Source organism: Pogona vitticeps, chromosome 4, assembly GCF_051106095.1.
Source record: "Pogona vitticeps strain Pit_001003342236 chromosome 4, PviZW2.1, whole genome shotgun sequence".
In the NCBI taxonomy this organism is placed as follows: Eukaryota; Metazoa; Chordata; class Lepidosauria; order Squamata; family Agamidae; genus Pogona; species Pogona vitticeps.
This window is the reverse complement of record NC_135786.1, coordinates 24,172,414-24,195,285: the sequence shown is the minus strand read 5'-3', so window position 1 is coordinate 24,195,285 and position 22,872 is coordinate 24,172,414. Positions and strand designations below refer to the sequence as shown.

General features: G+C 40.3%; 1 long non-coding RNA gene across 1 annotated transcript in view; it reads left to right on the top strand.

Moving 5' to 3' along the window:
- The first annotated feature begins 794 nt into the window (after nucleotides 1-794).
- LOC144588984 (uncharacterized) overlaps nucleotides 795-22,872 on the top strand; it is a 57,997-nt gene continuing 35,919 nt past the window's right edge. Inside the window, exon 1 of the long non-coding RNA XR_013544786.1 lies at nucleotides 795-891. This is a non-coding gene — a long non-coding RNA (uncharacterized LOC144588984). The remainder of the gene's footprint in view (nucleotides 892-22,872) is intronic.

Genomic DNA, 22,872 nt, shown 5'->3' with positions numbered 1-22,872 from the left:
ACCGAGCCTTCACAGTGGCTCTGATGTTGTGGAACCAGCTCCTAGGAGTTATCTCTGGCTCCCTCCCTGCTAACATTGAGAAGACAACTTAAAATCTTGCTTTTCAGGGAGGCTTTCTGCACCAGGCCTATTTGATTTTTATTTTACACTCCCTGTCCTGCCACTTGTTTTTGGTGCCGCTTGCTTTTATTTTATTAATGTTTTAAATCTTGTGTATTTGCTCTTTAGTATTATATGTTTTATCTATTATTCTAAGCTGCCCAGAATAGTGCTTCACAACGAATGGGCAGTATATAAATCAAATAAATAAATAAAATAAATTACCGCAAGGTGAATATTATCTAAACATTAAATTTTAAATGACAAGGAAGAAGCTACCAATGTCATAGGCTCTTTTCACACCTGTAGGTTTGCAGATTTGTCTTCCTTCAGCTTTCTCTTGGAAATAAAATGCCCCTCTCTAGGATTTAAAAGAGAAGCTGTTTGCTAGCCCTTTGCCCTTCAGCCAGGATTAAAGTGTGAGCTCCATGTCTATCAATCTGTCACTGAAACATTTACCAAACTGCTGACCAATTCCATTCAGAGACCATTAAACAGGGATTAGGCTTTTTCCTGGGTTAAAATGCTAGGAATGTCACACCCATGCCCGTTCAGTTTATGTGAAGAAGGATAAAAAGTTAATATGTTTATTGACTCCTCAGCTTTACCCTCCCCTTATTTGCATTGTCAGCTTTAAACTTCCCAAAATTAGATCTGATTACTTCTTGCTGCTTAAAGCTCTGGGCGAGGCCGAGACAATTTGTGACCTAACAAGGGGAAGGCAGTCTCACAGTGATGTCTTGTGGATTGCCAGGTGGAAGAAGCAGAAAGAGGAGAGGAATCAAGCTCATGGTAGGCTACATGGAGGGCAGCTTCCTTTGGCTTGAGAGGTAAAAGTTACCAATGGGAGCAAAATGCAGTTGATTTGCATTTTAACGCCAGCCAATATGCAAACCAAAAACTTAGTTATCCTTTCAGATTCATCTAAAAGTATATGGAAAGTGGAAAGTGCGCTACAACTGTGTATCAAAATCATATTCAAATATAATGCATTTGAAAATCATTCCAAATGGGTATATTGGGGGGAGGATCATACAAAAATGCATGTATTAGAAGAAATGTCCATAAAAATGTGAATGTTATGTGAATGTGAAAAATATTTTTCAAAGTTTGGGACAAACCAAACTTAAGATAGGAAAAAAATCTCAAAGTTCGCAAGAAATCAAACTTAAAACTGGAAAAATGAGAGAAGGAAAGAGCATGCAACCTGTATCTTCGCCTGCTTCCTCTAAACCATCAAATGATTAGTACCTATATCATTAATTAGGTGTGGGTAATTTCCAGGGCTTACCTGTTCTCCAAAATAATTGACTTGCAAAGACACCTTGTCCCCTTTGGTGGGCATGGAGGTAATTTCATGACATTCCCCTCTATGTATTTTAAATTCAGAGTTACCACGCAGCCACCCACCAGACCTTGCGTGAACAGAAATCATTTGCAGATTTGGTGGGGAAAAAAACAATCTCAGCACCCTTTGCCCCAAACAGTGGCACAAACACGCTCTTCTCTCCCTGGCTGCTGCTAGATGTGTCTATTGCAGTTGTGACCTTCCAACAGCAAAGAGAAAAGGAAATCCTGAGTGTTACATCTCTGAGTGTAATTTTAAAGCTTTTGTCAGAGGCTGCTAATTTGACTAGGAAGGTAGCATAGGGGAAGGTAGCCCTCATTAGAAGACTGAAAAAGATTTAAGCATACTACAAATTAGGGATTTGGAAATATTTGAAATTCACTGAATAATGACATATCTGGATTAGAAAGCAAAAGGCTAGATTTCTGCATGCTAGAAGAAAGGGGGAAAGTAAAACCCATTACTCAGGCACCCTGGATTAATTTATTGAGAAATGAAATTTAAAGACACACTGTTACCAAGGATAGTGTTGCCATAAATTGGAGTTGCCATCAGTTTCCAAAAGGAAGGGGCTGGACTGAGAGAAAACCTATGGATGTTAGTCTGCACCAATGAAATATAGAAGCAGGCACCAAAATACACCAGAAGATTTTTTTTTTCATATTTGTTCTTTCCAGTTGAAAGGTAAGCAAACTGGTTATAAATCCCCTGAGCATTTGCTAGGATGTGTTGTGGTCCAAGCCTGCATTGCAGCAGTTTTCTGTGTCCTTTTCAGAACCCTCAACTTGCATTTACATTCTCTACATCTCATTCTATATTGTTTAATTAATACAGTTAGGAATAAGATTTAGTATCAGTAGATCCATAGATTCATATGTTATAAATCAACAGGGAAATATTATATTTAGTCCACTTTGGGGGAATAAGATATTATTATTTATAGACAGATATATTAAATTACAGTGGTGCCTCGCTTAATGAGTGCACCGTTTAACGACAGATCTGCATAGCGACGCGTTTTTTGCAATCGCTAATGCGATCGCATTGCGATGTTTACATCAGTTTCGCTTACTGATCTTCGCATTGCAATGTTTAGAAAACAGCTGATCGGTGGTTCCAAAATGGCCACCGGATGCAGAAAATGGCCACCCGGAGCGTTTTCGCGCCCTGCCCTCGCAGTGAAAATGGCGGCCGGATGGGGTAATCTTCGCTTACCGGTGAGTTTTTCCCCAATAGGAACGCATTAAACAGAGTTTAATGCGTTCCTATGGGTTCCCCCCCCACATAGCGACGAATCCGGATAGCGACATTAATCCTGGAACAGATTAACGTCGCTATGCGGGGCACCACTGTAATAGAATTTGTGTCTGTGTCTGCATGTGTGTGATTTTCATTGGAAGAATTTCTGTTCTGCTGTAGCAGAATCAGATACTGTTTTTTCTTTGTGTACAGCTGCAGGCAGTATGAAATGTGACTGTGGTAGGAGTAGGCACTTGGGGAAGACTGCAGGACTGCTGCCTGCATCCACTGCAGCAGCTTCTACTAAAAGGAGTGGGAGAAGGAGAGGAAAAAGACAAGCTACTGCTGCTATTATGAGCCATCCACAAAACAAAATCTGTCATCCAGCTGCCTTGTTTAGCACTGACACTATGAAATACCCACAGGAAGCAATACAGAGTGTGTGTATCTCCCAAGGAGGTGGCAGAGAAGCCTCTGGTTCAAGATGGGACAGATATGAGTGAACTTCATAAATGCCCCAGTGACGTCTTTGTGCAATCAAGCCAGGGCAGCCAATGCACGGGGTCGAAAATGGGGACAAGTCACTCTTCTCCCAAAGTGATGATGAGACAGAGAAGGACAAGGATTGCATTACCACTCAGATGGACATGTCATCTTGATCAGCAGCAGTGCTGCTGTTTTTGCAGTTCAGAAAGAGGTCTATGAAGAGCACCCGACATTGCCTTCCATATCCATACCATGTAGCTTCATCCTATTCAAGCCTCCATTCCCACCAAATATCTCCTGTGCAAAGTAGCATTGTGATTGGTGGGAATTCCCCTTCGAGTAGATACACATCTGATGTGCTGGAGGACAAGACTGAGGGGGCTCAGTTTCAGAAGCAGGTGATACTGAAATAACCCCTGCCCCTTCAGCTGCACTTGCCCCACCAGTTGCCAGAACTAATAATGATAACAAATTAGAAATCCTTGTTAGGAACATGCAGACAACAACCGGAGCTCCAAAGAAATCAATAGTCTGGAAGTATTTTCAACAGTGTGCAACAGATGCTCACATGGCTGAGTACATGCACTGCAAGGTGCTCAAGCATGGACAAGACTTGGACTGCCTCTCCAATAGTTGGATGATCTTGAACAGCTGCAGGAAAAGACCTTCTGCAAATGTAAAAATGCCGGCATTACTCATCACATAGGGGAGATGATAGCTCTGGAAGACCAGCCATTCTCTCTGATGGGAAACACTGATTTCCATAGGAGGAAATAGATAATGGGTGGGAATGGTGAAGCTCCATGGGATCCACAAGGTATTAGGTGACTGGCAGGCAGACTACCAGTTTTCTAATCCTTCGTTGCTCCCATGGACTTTAGCCACTTCCACCCATTTCCTCTCTCTTTCTCATAGGGACATAATGGCTGATAAAAGGTTCATTTTCCATTTGTGAGTAGTTGAGAACTCCTGTAAGGGCTTAGAATTTTTGGCAGCAGCTTCCAGAGGTCTGGCTGGGTCACGTGTCAACATGAGTCTCATCGGTGGCACTGTGTTTTATCCTGCCATTTGGGGCTATGCTTGCACATATACTGGGATTTACTGGCATTTGTTTTCTGCTGGCAAAATGACTCTTAAAGAGTGGAAAGAAGACTAGAAATGCCTTCTTAAATCTTTGTCCAAAGTTGGGAGCAACCATAAACTAGTCTAAACTGTTTCATGCCTCTGATGGCACCATTTACTATGTTATCTGTGATATAATACATGTATATGATTATTGTTATTTTTAAATAGTGAATGGCCAAACTAGGCTAAATTCTCAGGAGCAGTGATTGGGTGGATGGGGGATGAAAAATACACAGCTGTAAGGAGGTTCTGCTGAGGATAAATTAAAGGAAGAATTACTAGTGCAAGTATGTATGTCTAATAAGTGTCTTCCACCTCTAATTTCTATTATCTCTCTGAAAATACAATTTTAGTTCTAAGAGGAAAAGGATTTCCAGCCTTTATGGATATCAGAAAAGAGATCCTAGTTTCACCTGATACTTTAAAACCCCTTTTATTCTGAAATAAAATAATGGAAATAAGGTTTTGGTCAGGTGAGTATTGGATTTGCAATTGATTTTTCAATCAATTTCAAGGATTACATTTCAGGGAGGGAAACTATTTATCATAGTTGCTCGTGTAGAAAAGGAAATTTGACTTTGCAGTGAGGTTTTACTAACGATCTGAGGTTTTACTAACGATCTCTCTATGTCTACACAGAAATAATTCACATTGTATTGCATAAGGCTTTACTCCCAATTAAGTGTGTGTTCAATTGCTGCCTGGGCAATGCCTTTCTCCATTTTTATTTTTTAACTCTTTTTACTAGTGCTTAATGCTCTTCCCTGAAAACCCTGCTCTGGATTTTATTATTTTCAAACTGATTTAATCCCCCTGAGTGCTCTGCAATAGTGGAAAGCTGACTTATAAGAGTTTTTAAATGAGAGCCAGTGTGGTATAGTGGTTAGAGTGGTTAGTGGTCAGAGTGTTGGACTGAAAGATTCAGTTTCAAGATTTGCTAATGTTTATTTCATTAAAAGCGGCTGAAGTCAAAAAGGCAGTGATGACTCATTTGCAGTGATGATGGCAGTGATGTTCCCCTACAATGCTTGTGAGGGTTGTAAATATGTTTCCAATTGGTGGCCCCCTTTAAATGTAGCCAGGATCACAAGGGCTATATGTCCCCCACTGAGAATGGCTGAAGAGGGTGCTAATATCTTCTGTTCTGTCTGCTCTAATTATTTCTGCTTCCAGTTAATGTGACATCCCACTAATGTCAAAGAAGAGATCACTTACAGGAGCATGTGGGACATTATATAATGTTGGTGGGACATTTTATAAGATGCCTATTCATTTAATAATCCTTTTCTAACTCTTTATAACTGACTACCACTGATTAGACCCAGAATTCCAAAGAATTAAAGTACTGAAAGAAAAAAAGAAAACCCCTAATCCTTTTATGAATCCCCTTCTTAGAAAGCCAAATATGTACCATATGCAAAAAGAACAAGAGAGACGTCTCTTAACCCTGCGTACTTCATTAACACCTTCATCAAGCTCATTCATGCTTAGCCATGACCCACCAACCTGGAAGAAATCTCCCTCTCTTCTGGGAAAGAAGAATCCGTGAGCCAATTCTAGCACCTAAATAATGCCCCCTGGCTCTGCATTGCCATGATTTTTGAACCCAACACCTTCTGTACATGCAAATCAAGGGCCACATTTTATTGACAGCATTATATACAATCATTTCAGAAGTTAAGTAGGGAGCTGGCAAGGTCACTGCCTATAAAGGAGGTATGAAAATAACAGAGAGAGCCAAAGAGCAATGTACCAGCTTTAGTCTAAACTTTTTCTACCCACCTTAGCTTTCATTTATTCTTTCATGGCCTGACCTGTAAAAATGAGGTAATTTCAAATGAGAATATCATCACTGTAAAAACATTTCATGTTAACAATGACCCCACACATTACAAACAGTAGTTTGGCTTGGAACAGTCACCATAGTTCAGAGGTTCTCCAATTATGAGACACTGATGCTTTCAGAACATTGCAAATCCTGGTAGGCTGGGCATGAAGACAAGAAGAGAATGAGGATCATGTCCATCTGGAAATACGCTTCATCTTTCTTTCTCCCACCGCCTGTTTCTTTGAAGTCTTGAGAGGGAACTCTGGAAGAAATAAGTGTAAGAAAGGACTGCCTCCTAAGCCCTTCCTCTGCAAGTCAATGCCTAGTGCTGTGAGACAGACACTATTGCTTTTTCGTTCTGTCTCCAGTTCTTCAGCAGAATTTGGGGAAACTACTTTTTCAGACTGCAACTCCTGATATCCCTTGGTCAGCATGGGTAAGCTGACCAGGAGACTCACCGAAAGGTTGTTCTTCCAACTCTGTTCCACAACCATCCCCTGCCTCAATTCCTTGCTTGAAAAAAGCAGCTGCTATATCTCCCAGTTCATATTAGGACTCATCCCAACTTAGTCCTCTTCTTCTAAATTTGGTTTATAAGCTCTTGCGTACAGTGGGGTCTCTACTTAAGAACTTAATCCGTATTGGAAGGTGGTTCTCAAGTTGAAAAGTTCTCATGTTGAATCTGCATTTCCCATAGGAATGCATTGAAAACCATTTAATCCGTATCTGCTCTTTTCCGTCCATAGAAACTACAGTGGGACCTCTACTTAAGAACTTAATCCGTTTTGGAATGGTGTTCTTAAGTTGAAACGTTCTTAAGTTGAAGCAAAATTTCCCATAGGAATGGACTGAAAACCAATTAATCCGTTCTGGCTGTTTTTTTGTTAGTAGAGGTGCGTTCGTACATTGAAGCATTAGTTCCCATAGGAACTAATGCAAAGCTGGTTAATACGTACTCTACCACTAGGGGGAGAACTTTTTTTTAACCTAAGATGACCTAAGGTTAAAAAAAGAGCAGGAAAGGTTTTTTTTTTCCTGTTCTTATCTTGGATTTCTGTTCTCAAGTAGAAGCAAAATTTAGCAAATGGAGCTGTTCTTAAGTTGGATTGTTCTTAAGTAGGGACGTTCTTAAGTAGAGACCCCACTGTACCTATTTTCTGTAATAATAAAAGTGTGTGTGTGCTCACATCTGTGAGAGTGTGCCTATCTATCTCTAGCATAGATCTGAGTCCATGAAACCTAGTCCCCTCAAACTGCCCATGTATAATGAAGAGATATGCATGGATAGAAGGGGATGTGTCATACATACAGCAGTGTTTCTCTGAGGGTTTTCCTGTTATTTAAATCAATTAATGACTGTTCTTATTGGGCAGACTGCAGTACCTTTTTGGATACTAGGCATCCTTAGCTTTCCCCAAGACAAGGCTAGAGACAGGCCTAGGAAATTCATCTTTAGAAGGCCTCTAGACCAGTGCTTCCCAACGTTGAGTAATCCAGGTGTTCCTTGGACTGCAATTCCCAGAAATCATAGCCAGTACAACTGATGGTGAAGACTTCTGGGAAATGCAGCCCAAGAACACTTGGGTTACCCAAGGTTCAGAATCACTGCTCTGGACAATTCCATATGATTATTCACTTTTTAGGGCCTAGAACACTAGCAAATACACAGAATGACTGCACAAAGCTAAATCTGTCACTAGTCCCAACAAGAGCAGACCCATGGAATCAATGGGATTTATATAATTTATACGATTTGTGAATTTGTGATTTGTCTTAACAAGTCCCATTCATTCAGTGTCCCTAATCTAGTTCGGGCTATTGGATCTGGATTTAGCCCATCACTTACAAAGTCAGAAATGGTGCATTTACATATATAAAGATAAATCTAAATGTAAAGATAGCATGGTAGATTAGAAAGTCCAGAATTATGTTTGTGGCTGTTCTTCAGCTGGTAAAAAGCCGGGGGAGGGGGAGTGAACTGTGTTGTTGCTGAGAGACTGATGTGAATATCAAGGTGTAATGGTCTAATGCTGATAGTCCAATGCTGATTTAGTTGATTAATTTATTTAAAGCAGTCATAGCCTACCCTGTATCACAGAATCTCAGGACAGAGCCATATAAATTGAATTTAAAATACAATGTGTTTAAAACAATGCTTATAACAATTTGAAATAAAACAGTTTAGTAGACAAAATTAAAACCTTTTAACATTACAAAACAGGTGGCTATCAGACAGCTATGAGGTCATTTTCTATGAAGTTGTAAATTTATTGCTACAAATATTTTTGCTGGTCATTTTTCTGAGCTGATTCCTCAAGGGTGTGGAGGGTGTTGCTACTATTTCTATGCACATGTGAATTGAAATTATGACTCATGTGTGGCCACTTTGTTCTAGTGCTTTTTCTGGAATCATAGAAACGTAGAATCATAGAAAAGTGAATTTGGAAGGGGCCTAAAAGGCCATCAAGTCCAACCCCCTGCTCAAGGCAGGAATACAATCAAAGCATATCTCCCAGGTGATTATCTAAGTTTTTATTGAATGCCTCCAGTGTTGAAGCACTCACCAAATCCGGAGATAATACCCATTTTGAAAAACCAGAAGTCAGTTTCTGTCAGTCAGGCTTCCACTTCTCCCAATTTTTTCACAATGTTGTTAGTCTATACAGGCTTTAGAGGATCCTAAATGCAAAAAAGTTGATCCCTAGCATGCCAGCCCCTGTGCCAAAACAAAAACCCCCTCCTAAGAATACTGTGACCTGTCTTTGGTAAAGTATCTACATTTTTCTGCAGTATTTATTTTATTGTATTGCAGTGTATTCATCTTTATTGCAACTGGGGTACAACTGGAGGGAGGTATTTTCCACAATCTAGAGGCTGACATCCCATATTTCTTGAATATACGCTTGAAAAAAATTAGGTAATAATTTTTTTTTCTTTTATATATTTCCTGTGTATTGTTATGATGTAAGCCGCCATGGGGTCATGAAGAGTCGGACATGACTAAATGACCAAACGATGAAGCCGCCTAGAGTGGTCGTAAGTGACCAGATAGGCGGGATATAAATAAATAAATAAGTAAATAAGTAAGTAAGTAAGTAAGTAAGTAAGTAAGTAAGTAAGTAAGTAAGTAAGTAAGTAAGTAAGTAAGTAAGTAAGTAAGTAAGTAAGTAAGTAAGTAAGTAAGTAAATAAGTAAGTAAATAAATGAATGAATGAATGAATGAATGAATGAATGAATGAATGAATGAATGAGCTGGAAAGCAGAAACAGCTTTAACTGCAGTTGTTAGTTATATCAAGGCAGTACATAGAGGTGAGACAATTCTACCCACTCTAGTGCCCCCCAGATGTGTTGAACCACAGCTGCCCAATATCTCCAGACAACACAGCCATTGGCCTGCTTGCATGAAATGATGGGAACTGAAGACCAACAAAACCACCACATTGGGGAAGATGTTGTTTTGGTCAGACTCCACTGGAATAACAGTTGATTAAAAGACTACATAAATGCTGAACAGCTGTATGCAGATTGCGCTACAAAAGTTAAAAAGATACTTAATGTATCTACTTTGAAATCTGAATTTTCTGGTCTTGCCATGGTTGTCATTTTGAAAGGATTCTTTCCCAATATTTCCTGATTTGTGTGCACCTGACCTTGTCTATTTCATCTTGAAAAATATCTACTGTGAGAGGAACAGCTGGTCAGTAAGTTCACAGTTCCAAATACAAAATATTTTTATATTTGAAAAATGCAGAGCTTTGTTGATTTGCCTTTGTTCAAACTGTTACTCAAAGACCAAGACTCTCCTTGAAACCATTTGCCATCCTTCTGCATAAAGGAGTGATGCACATTTTCCTCAAGGACTTCCTGGATTTTCCATCTTGAAAGCACCCCCTTTTCAACGGGAAAATGTTCAGGGACAAAAATTCACCCATGAGCTATTATATGTATAAAATACAGAGCATTGGTTTTAAAATCTGTGCTATCAGTTTGAATTATGGCAGAAGCAAATTATAATTTTAATTCTCCTGCTTCTTATAAATTAAAGGTGAGAAAAGTGTACTTAAAGGCCTTCACCAGTGGTGAAGAATGCTGGAGTCTAGCCCTGGCCTTACTTTGTCCAGTTCCCTTTGAAAGCTATCCACCTTGGCATCTGTGACAGTGAATTCCATGTTGAACTATGCGGAGAACAAGTACCTCATTCTCTCCATCCCGTATCTTCCGTCAGTCACATTCAGTAGATGACCCCAGGTGTGTATTTTTCATACTGTTTTAGTATTTTAGAAGCCATTTTGAAGGAAATCAACCCTGAGTGCTCACTAGAAGGACAGATCCTGAAGCTGAGGCTCCAATACTTTGGCCATCTCATGAGAAGACCCCGATGTTGGGAAAGTGTGAGGGCAAGAGGAGAAGGGGGCATCAGAGGACAAGATGGTTGGAGAGTGCCATCGAAGCTACCAACATGAATTTGACCAAACTCCGGGAGGCAGTGGAAGACAAGAGGGCCTGGTGCGCTCTGGTCCATGGGGTCACGAAGAGTCAGACACGACTTAATGACCAAACAACAACACATTTAAGAAGCGGGAAAATAGTGTCTCCTTATCAACTTTCTCTGCACTATGTTTAATATTATACATATCTCTTTACGGCTTTGTAAACATCTTCCAATGTTAGAGTTGGCTACTGAAAATTCATGAGGGGACGGTAATGGTAAACCACCACTAGACGGACTAATACAGTGTTTCTCAATACTTTCCATTTAGAAAACCATGGGAATATACATTGTAAATTGGAGTCATCAATTAATTAATCACGTTTTCCTAGTTCACTAGACTGCACTAGACTTGTCTTTGTCTAGATCATTTCAGATCTTTAAGAATAGCTCAAAACCAAATGACTGCTTTTCCAAAAATTCCTGCGTCCTTAACCAGATATTTCCCAGGAATGCAGTTCCCACAGCAATTCCCACAAGCATAGGGTGGCCCTTGTTGTTCTCTGCCAGTTATATGCCAAAATTTGCTGTATTCAAAAAAACAGATCTATCCACTTGTTTGCCTGCCTCCGAGTTACAGCTGAACTCCTTTGCACCCAGTAATGTATCAGCATCTCAGCTGGTCCTTAACCTCAAAAACTAAAATGTAACATTGTAATTATAGTTGTGAACACTGGAGAAATGTCTGGTAAACCAGCCTCAAAAAAACGAGTGTGGAAACGTGGAACCAAATCAGCCTTCTAAAACTGGCATGGAATCATGAAACCAAAGCTGCAGGAGAGGAAAAGCAATCTCAAAACATAAGAAATCCCATGGCATCTCTATGAGCAACACCGGGACCATTTCCAGACTGGAAAGAATTTTTTCCTCACTCCCTTTTCAAATTGCAAGTGTCAACAAAAGAGCTTGCCACTTTACAGCTTCAACTGCATCTTCTTTAGGTCCAGCATTTAATTAAATTATCCCATAATGAAATCTTTCCCTAATGAGTTTGTTTTGAATAATTTATTAGACACTGAAGCCCTGCTAGGAGTCTCATCTATTATGCATTGGTACAACACCAGTCTCTCTCTCTCTCTCTCTCTCTCTCTCCCCCCTCCCCTCCCCTCCCCTCCCCTCCCTTTGCCTTCAACTGATCGTTTGGTTCATTAGAAAGGACTCTAGAATTTAGTGTCTGTTGATCCAAAGGCTGGGCCAGTGATGCGTAATGCTAACAAACTGGAAGGGAGGTAAGGAAGGAAAAAAGAAGGAGAGATGGCCATGAACCATGGTTCGGTGGTTCAGCCTCGTTTTGCACGGTGCCCATACAGGTGTCCAGAGAGAACATTGTGCTTCCCTCCCCCACCTCCTCTAGGCAATCACCTACTCACTACCAACAGTGTGGGCTAACTTACCCCACCTCCTTGTCTGAGTGGGCAATCGCCCAAGGAGGTGGAAGAGGAAGCGGGCTCCTGCTGATGTGTGTGTGACCACCCAGAGGAGGCAGAGGGGAGAGAAGTGTGTGGCACCCGCAGAACACCTGTGTGGATGCTACACTGAACCATGATGAACTGCCAAACCACAGTTCGTGCCCATCTCTACAACAGAGAAGCCCATGAGCCTTATAACAAAGTCTAACATTTATACAATATGTGAACCAAGAACTACCAGAAGTACAAGCTGGATTCCGAAGGGGCAGAGGAACTAGAGACCAAATTGCTAACATGCGCTGGATTATGGAGAAAGCCAGAGAGTTCCAGAAAAACATCTAGTTCTTCTTCATTGACTATGCAAAAGCTTTTGACTGTGTGGACCACAGCAAAGCATGGCAAGTCCTTAAAGAAATGCGAGTGCCTGACCACCTTATCTGTCTCCTGAGAAATCTATATGTGGGACAGGAAGCAACAGTTAGAACTGGATATGGAACAACTGATTGGTTGAAAATTGGAAAAGGAGTATGACAAGGCTGTATATTGTCCCCCTGCTTATTTAACTTATACAGTATGCCAAATACATCATGTGAAAGGCTGGACTGGATGAATCCCAGCCAAAATTAAGGTTGACAGAAGAAATATCAACAACATCAGATATGCAGATGATACCACTCTGATAGCAGAAAGTGAGGAGGAATTAAAGAACCTTGTAATGAGGGTGAAAGAGGAGAGCGCAAAAAATGGTCTGAAGCTCAACATCAAAAAAACTAAGATCATGGCCACTGGTCCCATCACCTCCTGGCAAATAAAAGGGTAAGATAGGGAGGCAGTGACAGATTTCACTTTCTTGGGCTCCACGATCAAAGACCTTTCTGTTTAGCCAGCATTTTAATTAAACAGTATTCTCTAGCTCAGTGGTCCCCAACCTTGGGCCTCCAGATGTTCTTGGACTTCAACTCCCAGAAATCCTGGCCAGCAGAGGTGGTGGTGAAGGCTTCTGGGAGTTGTAGTCCAAGAACATCTGGAGGCCCAAGGTTGAGGACCACTGCTCTAGCTTACCACATGAGCACCAGGATTTATTAATATTAATGTTTTAAGAATTTTATTATAGGATATTTTATGTTGTCTATTTTAATGTTTTTAATGTTTTTAAGTTTTAATATTGTTGTACGCCACCCAGAAGCCACTGGTAATGGTGCAGCTAAAAATATTGTAAATAATAAATAATAAATAAATCTGGCTCCACTGCACAATTTGGGACCCTTGGAAATAGTGTGCAATATGGCAGATGCAGACTGAAGAAGCTGGCCAAAATCATCCTGCTCTTACATGAACTGAAGAATACCCTCAAGATACAAGCTTGTATGCATATTAAATTTGTGTGGCTTTGTATTTTTATGTTAGATATACAGGCACTTGTATTGGTTGGATCTACTGCCTAGGGATGTTTTGTGAGGTTTTGTGAGCAAAATGTTGTCTTGAGATCAACAAGGGCTGTGCTTTCTGTGAAAAATGATACGTAAAAGCCCTTGTTGGTAGTTGGAGGAGAGCTGCACGTGCCCTTGCTGTCCTGTAATCGACGTGAGCCTTGCCCCTTGCATGTTTTGATTACTGTGACAAAAGCTGCAGACCACAAAGATCCAGTGTGGTTCTGTGGTGACCATGGTGGACTGCGATGCCACGGCCCCTCATCCATGAAACTCATTGTGTGTCAATAGCCCGACTTACCTTCCAGAGTTGTTGTGATGACATGAGCTAGCTGAAGCCAGCCATGGAGGAAGGTGGCTTAAAATGAAGCTGAATTCAGTATAACCTTCTGAGAGACCAGCATCCCATATCTCAATTCCCCTTTATTTCCACAACCTACCCTTGTTATTCATTTAACCCACCCTACTTTTCTCTTGTTGGGTTGTTAGAATGGTGTCCTACACTGTAGGAGAACTCAAGCAATGGGCTTTGAGAGAGAGAAAGAAAGAAAGATGTTCCCTGTCTATATAAATCATCATGAAACATGAGCTTCCAAACTATAATTTTATATTATTTTGTGGTTTCTGGAAACTGTAAACGATAATTTAATTCTGCCTGCCCACAACTGCATGGATGGAAGTTTTTCCCCTTATGTAGATGCAATTTCCCATATCCTGAGTAGCTGCTCTTCTGGAATAAAAACATACAGTAGTTTCTTTTTCCTTTCAAATGGTCTATGTATGAATACATGCAAATATGTAGTTCTCCTTTCAAGGTCAAGCTACCCTCAAATACTTTATAGCAGGATAGCTTGCCACAAGAGTCCATTTGGTGAGAAAATATATTTCATCACAGATTCTGCAAGGATTAGAGCTAAACTCAGAGTGAAGAGGGAAGTCTTACTCAAAGGGACCCTATGGATGATCAAGTCCAACCCCTGTCAAGGAGGTACAGTGGGAAATCAAACTCCCAACCTCTGGCCCTACAGCCAGATGCCTAAACCACTGAACTATCCAGCAGTTCATGATAACACCATTCTTACTAATTAAGAATCTCCGCCCATCTCAGGACTGAAGAGGGCTTTCAGAGACCTAGCAGAACTTGGAAAAGAACTGAATCACTGCATGGTATTTTGCCTTGATGTGACTATTTAGTTTTACTCTTGCTATGTACATCTTCTTGCATAACCTATGCCACCATGTAAGAATTCCACATGGATTACACTTCTGATAAAACATTTTGGCTGAAATCTATTGATTAGAGTAGTAAGTCACACTAGAATAGACTATTAAATCAATGAAGATTTGGTAAGTCAGCTCCTCTGCTAGCTTCATTGCTTCAAATGGGTCTCCTCTAACTGGAACTTACTTTATCATACGAAGTCACAACTTGAGCAAGCTCATTTGAAGTAATGGAGCTTACAAAGAAGTGAGTCAATTGGCCTATTCTAGTGCAACATACCATGCTAAACAACAGGATTTCAATACAAATGCAGGAGTAGGGGATGGCTTTAATCAGCCATTAGAATATATATATATATTGTTGGGTATATAAATATAAAGAGTATATATATATATATAAAGAGTCCTGATTTTTTTCTGAACAGGATAAAAAGAGTCCTGATTTTTTCTGAACAGGATTTCAGTCATTAATCCTGCTTTAAGTGGTCTGCTTTCAGGAGGCTACTTAAAAGCAATCTTGTCCATAATAAAAGCAAATTGCAGATCTGATACAGAAGGCAACATTGTCCAGCAGTGCCACCGGCTCAGTGTTTTCATTTAGGCACCATCCAATGCCTTTGAATTAATATTCTTCTGAGCAGCTTGGGCTTGCTGTGTCTTAGAAGATCACTTTCCACCATTATATTTTCTCACCATCTGTAGGATCAACCAAGGATGTATTTACCAAACTAGCATCCATGTATCAACATGGAATCCCTGTAAGGTTAATTATATCTGTTTCAGATGACACCAGCCAGGGAACCTTGCAACATGATTGATGTGCCTTCCTCCACTGCTCATAGCAGCTTTTCAAAAGACAGGGTGGGGACAGAGCTTGAAAAAGTTGTTGGTTTGTTTTTTAAAACAATTGTTAGAACTTTTCAACTACAAAATTCAACCCCAGTTTAACTCCATTCTACTGTTAGGCAAACCTCTTTCCAAACCCCTAATCAAAACAAAAGGGGGGGGGGGAGAGGAAGGAAGGAAGGAAGGAAGAGGGGAGAGAGAAAGAAAGAAAGAAAGAAAGAAAGAAAGAAAGAAAGAAAGAAAGAAAGAAAGAAAGAAAGAAAGAAAGAAAGAAAGAAAGAAAGATGTTATGAGGTTTTTTCAGCATCTTTTGGAGATGGCAAATCCAGTGTGTGATGTGCTACAATAACACAAATAGTGACAAATCAGCAAAAGAGAAGATTCCAGCACTAGGTTAATCACACTGCAAACATTTTAATAATCAATTTTTTTAATGTATGTTATTGTTTGTATTTCAGAACCTTGGTGCAAGGCGCTATGTTACTGGAGTTGTCATAAATTCACCCATTAAATGTTCTCTATGTTCAGTCACACTGTAAAATACTGGTACAAAAAGTGTGTTATGTTCTGCTTCACAAAAAAATAAAAATAAAAAAACTCAACAACCGATAACCCCACACGTGAAGCTGAACAAAAGACATAAAGAAAAGTCACAGGAAAAAAAATCTGCTGTACTTTATGTGAGCAAATTTTCACCTCAATAGAAGAAAACAGCAACAACACTGGAGGCATTCAAGAAAAACTTAGATAACCACCTGGCAGATATGCTTTGATTGTATTCCTGCCTTGAGCAGGGGGTTGGACTTGATGGCACTTTTCTATGATCTCTATGATTCCATGATTTTTGCAGAACTTTTAGTTTAAAGCTGGATAAATGCCAGGCTGGATGAGCTTTAACTTCTCTAACCACCAAGAGAGGGTTGCTGGTCTGTCATCTCCTGAGTGTATGTGCCTCTATTGCTATGCTACTAGCTAGTGCAGTGATTCCCAGTCTTCGATCCCTAGACATTCTTAGACTGCGTCTCCCAGAAGGTTTCACCACTAACTGTGCTGGCAAAGCAATCTGCCATGCCTTGCTCGTTTTCCACTGAAGAGACTATGTGAACAGTAATAAATGCTCAGATGTCAGCATGGTTAGATTAGGCATCCCTCAGTCTCAAGAGACGATGGTAATGTGCTCTTTATGGAGGACTTGGAATAGCATCTAGTGTGGCTGAGAAGGCCAATTCGAGAGTGACAATCCCTTCCACAATGAGGACAAATACAATCTGTCCCCTGTCCAGCTCCATGATTTTGCTGCTTCCGGGACTGCCTCTTTGGCTTGGCCTGCTGGACAAGTGTCTCTTCAAATTGGAAGCAGCTGGATGGCCAACTTTTTCCATACTTTTGAAATACCATAAGAAAAATCGTGTTGAGTTTTGCACGTGGCATTAGGAATGAGCTTATTGATATTTGGCTGCACAGTTGTAAGTTGGCTGAAATTGGCAGCCATGGTGCCCACACTTGAAAATGTCTTGAGACAAGGATCTGCATTATTTTCTAGAAGTGGTAAAAGGAGTTCCTTGTTTGAAGAAAATAACTTTCAATCGCCAGAGTCAAGTAGGAAACACGAGTTCTAAATGGTTGTTAGCATACAATGGCAAAAATCCTGTTGCATTAATATGCACGAAAAATAGCATAACTCACTGGAGCTTCTCACAAACAAACAAACAAACAGACAGACAAAGTCATTTATTTATTTATTTATTCATTTATTTATTTATTTATTTATTCATTCATTCATTCATTCATTCATTCATTCATTTATTATTTATTTATTGCTAATAGCCTGCACATAAATACAAATGATCCAATAAGTTAAAAACAATTAATACGCAAGTAAACAGTACAATGAAAAGCAACACTATACAATAAAACACAACATAACCCAGCTAAACCAATATAAACTAGATTTAAAATAAAAGTTGTCAAAAGGAGGACATTAATGAAAGGCAGCTTTAAGTAGTTCCATTTTTGGTTTTTAAAAAACTGGGAGGGTGGGTGCCTGGCAAACCTCAGGTGGTAATTTATTCCAGAACTAAGGGAGCCACAATAGAAAATGCTCCATTTAATAGGTTCCCACATAGAGTTTCATGCCCATATGTCAGACTGGCTTGACTTCAAAAATCTAAACAGGGGCTCATTAATTAGCAGTGAGAAGCCACTGTGAATTATGCAATTTGCTTTACACAAATATAACAAAGCAACCGGATTTGGGACATTGTTTAACATTTAAAATTAATATTGTAATAGACATTTTATCTTGTTTACAGCTTATATAAAAGAAAAAAGAGCAAAGTGTGTTGCTTATATACCACCCCATAGCGCTTAAAGCACTCTTTGGGTGGTTTACAAGTTAATTATACAGGCTACACATTGTGCCTCCCCCAGCAAGCTGACTGGCTATTCATTTTACTGACCTCAGAAGGCTGGGAGGCTGACTGAACCTTGGGAGGGAACACCAGATTGTGAGCAGAGTTGGGCTGCAGTACAGCAGTTTTACCACTTCACCACGAGGCTCCTCATATAAAACAATACGAAGCAAAATTTGAAAGTAGTAGAGAGAGGCATCAGTTCCATTATGAGCCTGTTGGGTTAAGGGTCTGTGCATTGTTAATTTTACAATAGGATGAATTTTTTTAATTTTAATTTTTGAAAGAGGACACAGCCATCGGAAGTGACTCCATCTATATAGGGTGTTACTGGAGCCTTTGCATTGCTCATCAATACCAAACATATGTCAATAAAGCTATTAACTATTCATTGACGGACTGGCCATCTGAGAACTTTACATCAACACTCTTGTTATTTTACACATTGCTCCCCATCTTATTAAGTGACTTGCACATGTGGGACAAGAGGAAGATCTGACAAGCGATCCTCCATCAATAACAGGAAAGATGTCATCTCATGTAAGGGAATGGGAGAGGCAGGAACATCACTGGAAAATTAATATGTCTGGGGCACTTCAGGAGGATTTATTTTCACTGGGCAGAAAGACAATCCAGCCTAGTGTGAAATAATTTATATCACTGGTTTAAAAAAATGAATTTGTACCTCTAGTGCTGAAGAGTGTTAAGATCTACACACCCTTCAGTAAGCCTTCACAGGAGAAACATGACACATTTCATTCAGCTCTATCATTGGTGTCAACTGAAAATACAGTAAATGCGGTGGTTAGTACTGCTTACAGAGAAGAAGATGTTTCTATATTTACACTTCATTTTTCATGATATCAAGGTTCAGGAATGGGTATTCTCTCCCTTTAAGTGTTGTAAAGCAGGCCAGGTTGAGAGAAAAGGACTGGCAATGGCTTGATGAGGACTTGAACCAGATCTTCGAAGTTCCAGTCCAACACTATAACCACTATATCACACTGTCTCCACTGGAACAAACCAAATCATCCCCATAGCATTCCTACCCACACCTTTCTGAGCCCCTGATAGGCGCTTCTATTATTTTGGTGTCAGTAGGGTTGCTCTGGTCTGGTGATCCGTTTCCATCATGTTTTGTTGCTGGAAACAGACTAAAAGTAAGTCATCTGGCTGTCAAAGCTCCTTCTTGTTGGAATTTCTAATATCTTGAAGTGGCTTAATAAGTGAACCCACTTTAGGATATTGCCAAATTGAAGACTTCCTCTTCCCCTCAGTGGATTAGCAGATGAAATGATTTATTTATTTTTTAGACTAATATCATTGATGTGCTGCCTCACTTATTTTTTTTTTTAATATTTGCCTTGTTTTGAAAGGCCAGTTGAGAAACCACCTACAATCAAATCCATGGATTTTTTAAAAACAAGTTTTAAAAGTTCACAAAAAGCAACAGCAAACCCCCCACCCATAACATCACAAACACTATAAAAAGTTACTTTTTAATACATTCCATATCACTGGAAATACCAATCATAAACTGCTTTTTCAAAGTTATTTGTAAACTCAGATTCCTATTTGGAGCTCGCATGACCAAATCCGCTTTCACACAAACTATTCCTTTCAGATAGAAAACTAGTTCTTCTCTATTTTTTCTTCCTCTGTTTCTTTTCTCTGTCTTAAAGTTTCCCCATATTTTCTCTGTGCTAAGGCCTTCTTACATTGATCAGCACTCCATGTTTAAAACCAAAGTAAAAATAAAATAAATAAACAAACAATTTAAAGTAAATAATGCAGTCAATTAGATCACAATTAGCAGCCACCACCTGCACAAATACAGACACACACATGCTAAACCAACAACAGCAGTACAAATAGGCATGTTGTCTTGTAAACTGGATAGACTAATACTAAGGTTTTTAATGGCTCTTTGGGATAAATCCCAAGAGTGAATATCTCATTAGCTCTAGTCTGAGACAGGTTAGCACCTGCTAATATCTGTGTCTAATAAATTAGCTTATGTCAGCTGCTACTCAAATTCAAAAATCTGTCCCTTTGCGACTGTAGCTGCCCCTCCTTACTCTGCAGATGGTTGCTTCAGAGCAGCTGTTCCGTGAATCCATGGCCCATAAGCAGAACAATGCATGCAGTGTGTTCAGTCTATCAGGTTGTGTACGGGGCTTATGCAGAGCCCTACACCTGTGCTGTACAGATGGCAAAAGAGAGAGAAAGAGAGAGAGAGAGAGGTTTTAGCTCTCAGATGCTTCAGTGTCTGGCAGCAAAGGGTGGGGGAATCTATTCTGATTTCTATTTTGTCAAAGATTAAAAAACCATCCAAGAAAAGGCAACAAAGCAAACAAATGCTTGTTTGCATACTATTCTAAAAATCAATTATTTTTACAAATAATCCAGGTCATAATCCTGGATCAAACTCAGCAGGCGATGTGAATGTCCACAATCAATGGGTTAACTATAGCCATGCAACCTTGTTTCCTGGTTGTATTTTATATTAACATTGTTTATACTTTATTATGAATGAAAGTTTCTTATGTGAGCAGCAATCATGTTCAGTCATGATTCCTGCTCACATCAAAAAGATCATAAATATAACTATGTCTATATGAGAAACCTAACATCAGAGGATTCTTTACATATTTCCCTGCAGCTAATGGTGAGACAGCGAAATTACAAGAAGAGAGTTCAAACTTATGTGTCACTTTGCATTCTTTTCAGTATTGCTTGTTGTTGTTTTTGCTTAGTTGTTAAGTTGTGTCCAGCTCTTTGTGATCCCATGGACCAGAGCATGCCAGGCCTTCCTGTGTTCCACTGTCTCCCGGAGTTGGGTCCAAATCATGTTGGTAGCTTCGATGACACTGTCCAACCATCTTGTCCTCTGTCGTCCCCTTCTCCTCTTGCCCTCACACTTTCCCAACTTCAAGGTCTTTTTCAGGCAGTCTTCTCTTCTCATTAGATGGCCAGAGTACTGGAGCCTCAGCTTCAGGATCTGTCCTTCCAGTGAGCACTCAGGGTTGATTTCCTTCAGAATGGATAGGTTTGTTCTCTTTGCAGTCCAGGGGGCTCTCAAGAGCCTCCTCCAGCACCATAATTCAAAAGCTTCAATTCTTTGGTGGTCAGCCTTCTTTATGGTCCAGCTCTCACTTCCATACATCACTACCATAGCTTTGATTATGCGGACCTTTGTCGTATTGCTACCTGAATGCAAAACATATACATATATTTTTATATAAGAATTCTATAGAAATACTATATTTCAGCAAATGCATCCAGTGGGCATTTGACACTGAAGGCTTATAGTAAGCACACATGATCCTCCTTCTCCTTACTCATTCAGTGCATTGACAGTTGTGCTGCTCAAACAGACACCTTATCACAGGATTCCATACAGATTTCCCTGCAGCTCAGGATGAGACAGAGGAATGGTCAAAACAGAATTCACAAACAGCAAAGCAAAAGCAAAGCATGCTATTATATACCACCACACAGCACTTCAAGCACCCTCTGGGCAGTTTACAAGTTAATTTTGCAGGCTACACATTGCCCCCCCCCCCGGTGAGCTGGGTACTCATTTTACTGACCTCGGAAGGACAGCAGGCTGAGTCAACCTTGAGCCGACTATCTGGGATAGAACCCCAGGTCGTGAACACAGTTTTGTCTGCAGTAGAGCAGTTTAACCTCTGCGCCAACAAGCTCTTCAACAGCCACAATGTCTACATAGTCCAGTGAAAATAGGTAACTCCAGCTTCACAAAGGCAGTGTGAATCTGTGCCAGAGCTTAGTCTGAATTGAACAGGAGCTATCCAAGGTGCTGAATTTGTTTGCATTATAGGTATAGGCATCTTAGATAATTTCTGTAAAGCTCAGGCTAAAATGCAGAGCAGATATGCAAACATTACTCCTGTAGCAGTGGAATCAGTATTCCTTGGCTTGACCTGATTCATTCAAGCATTGATGGGAAGGAGGTACTTCACCGTGTTCCATCATCCCTTTAATCATGGAAATGCACTGCCTGAAAGAGGAGGCTGATGTACCTAGATAGCCTCTCCACAAGACCAAACCTCCCTGCCCCCCATCAGGGTTCTGACCCAAATGACCACATGGGCACAGTGGTCTCTTCTTCAGACAGTTTATTTCCACATTAAAAGAAATTGTCAGAGTGGGGAATAGCATGCTCCCCATAGCATACAGTATGTGAGCTTCATATGCTTTATTTAAAGCATGGCTGAATAGCACTTCTGTCTTCTCAGCTACACAACATGAATATCAGACACACAGATCAGTATGTAAACACTGGACGAACTATCTGTATGTTATTTGACCTCCTTGAACTTTAGATATTCTGCAAATACACATGGATATGATAATTTCCCCAAGCCAAAAAGTCTGATGGTCATGTTGTAAAGTGATCAAAAACTCAGCAATAGTGTGAAAGGACCTTGAGACCTGTACAGGTAGGAGCACACAGAGCTATAACTCTCTAGGGTCAAGGTTCCCACATATAGGGAAGAATACTAGAGACCGGCATGAATCTCAGTTTGGAAGTCCATGCTGACTTATACGGACAGCACTACAGGTGCTACACATTCCTTTCAACCACGATTGCCAATGAACCACTTACCAGTTGGAGTGCACTCCTCTCCTCCTCCTCTTCGGCTGTTTGATTAGTCCTGCCTGCATCCTTGTTTAAGTGGGCCATCAGCCAAGAAGGCATGACAGGGAAGCCCATGCTCCTGCCAGAGATTGTTTAAACAGCTGAAGAGGAGGAGGAGAGGAGTGTGTGCCAGTTGGCAAGTGGGGGATCCAGCCAGGGAGGAAGGAGAAGGGAAGGCACAGCACCTGTGGTGCCACACGTACCAAGTGGCTTTCACCTAGCACAGGCATTAGGAAAAGAGGGACCATATGTGAGAGGGATCATTCTCCATGT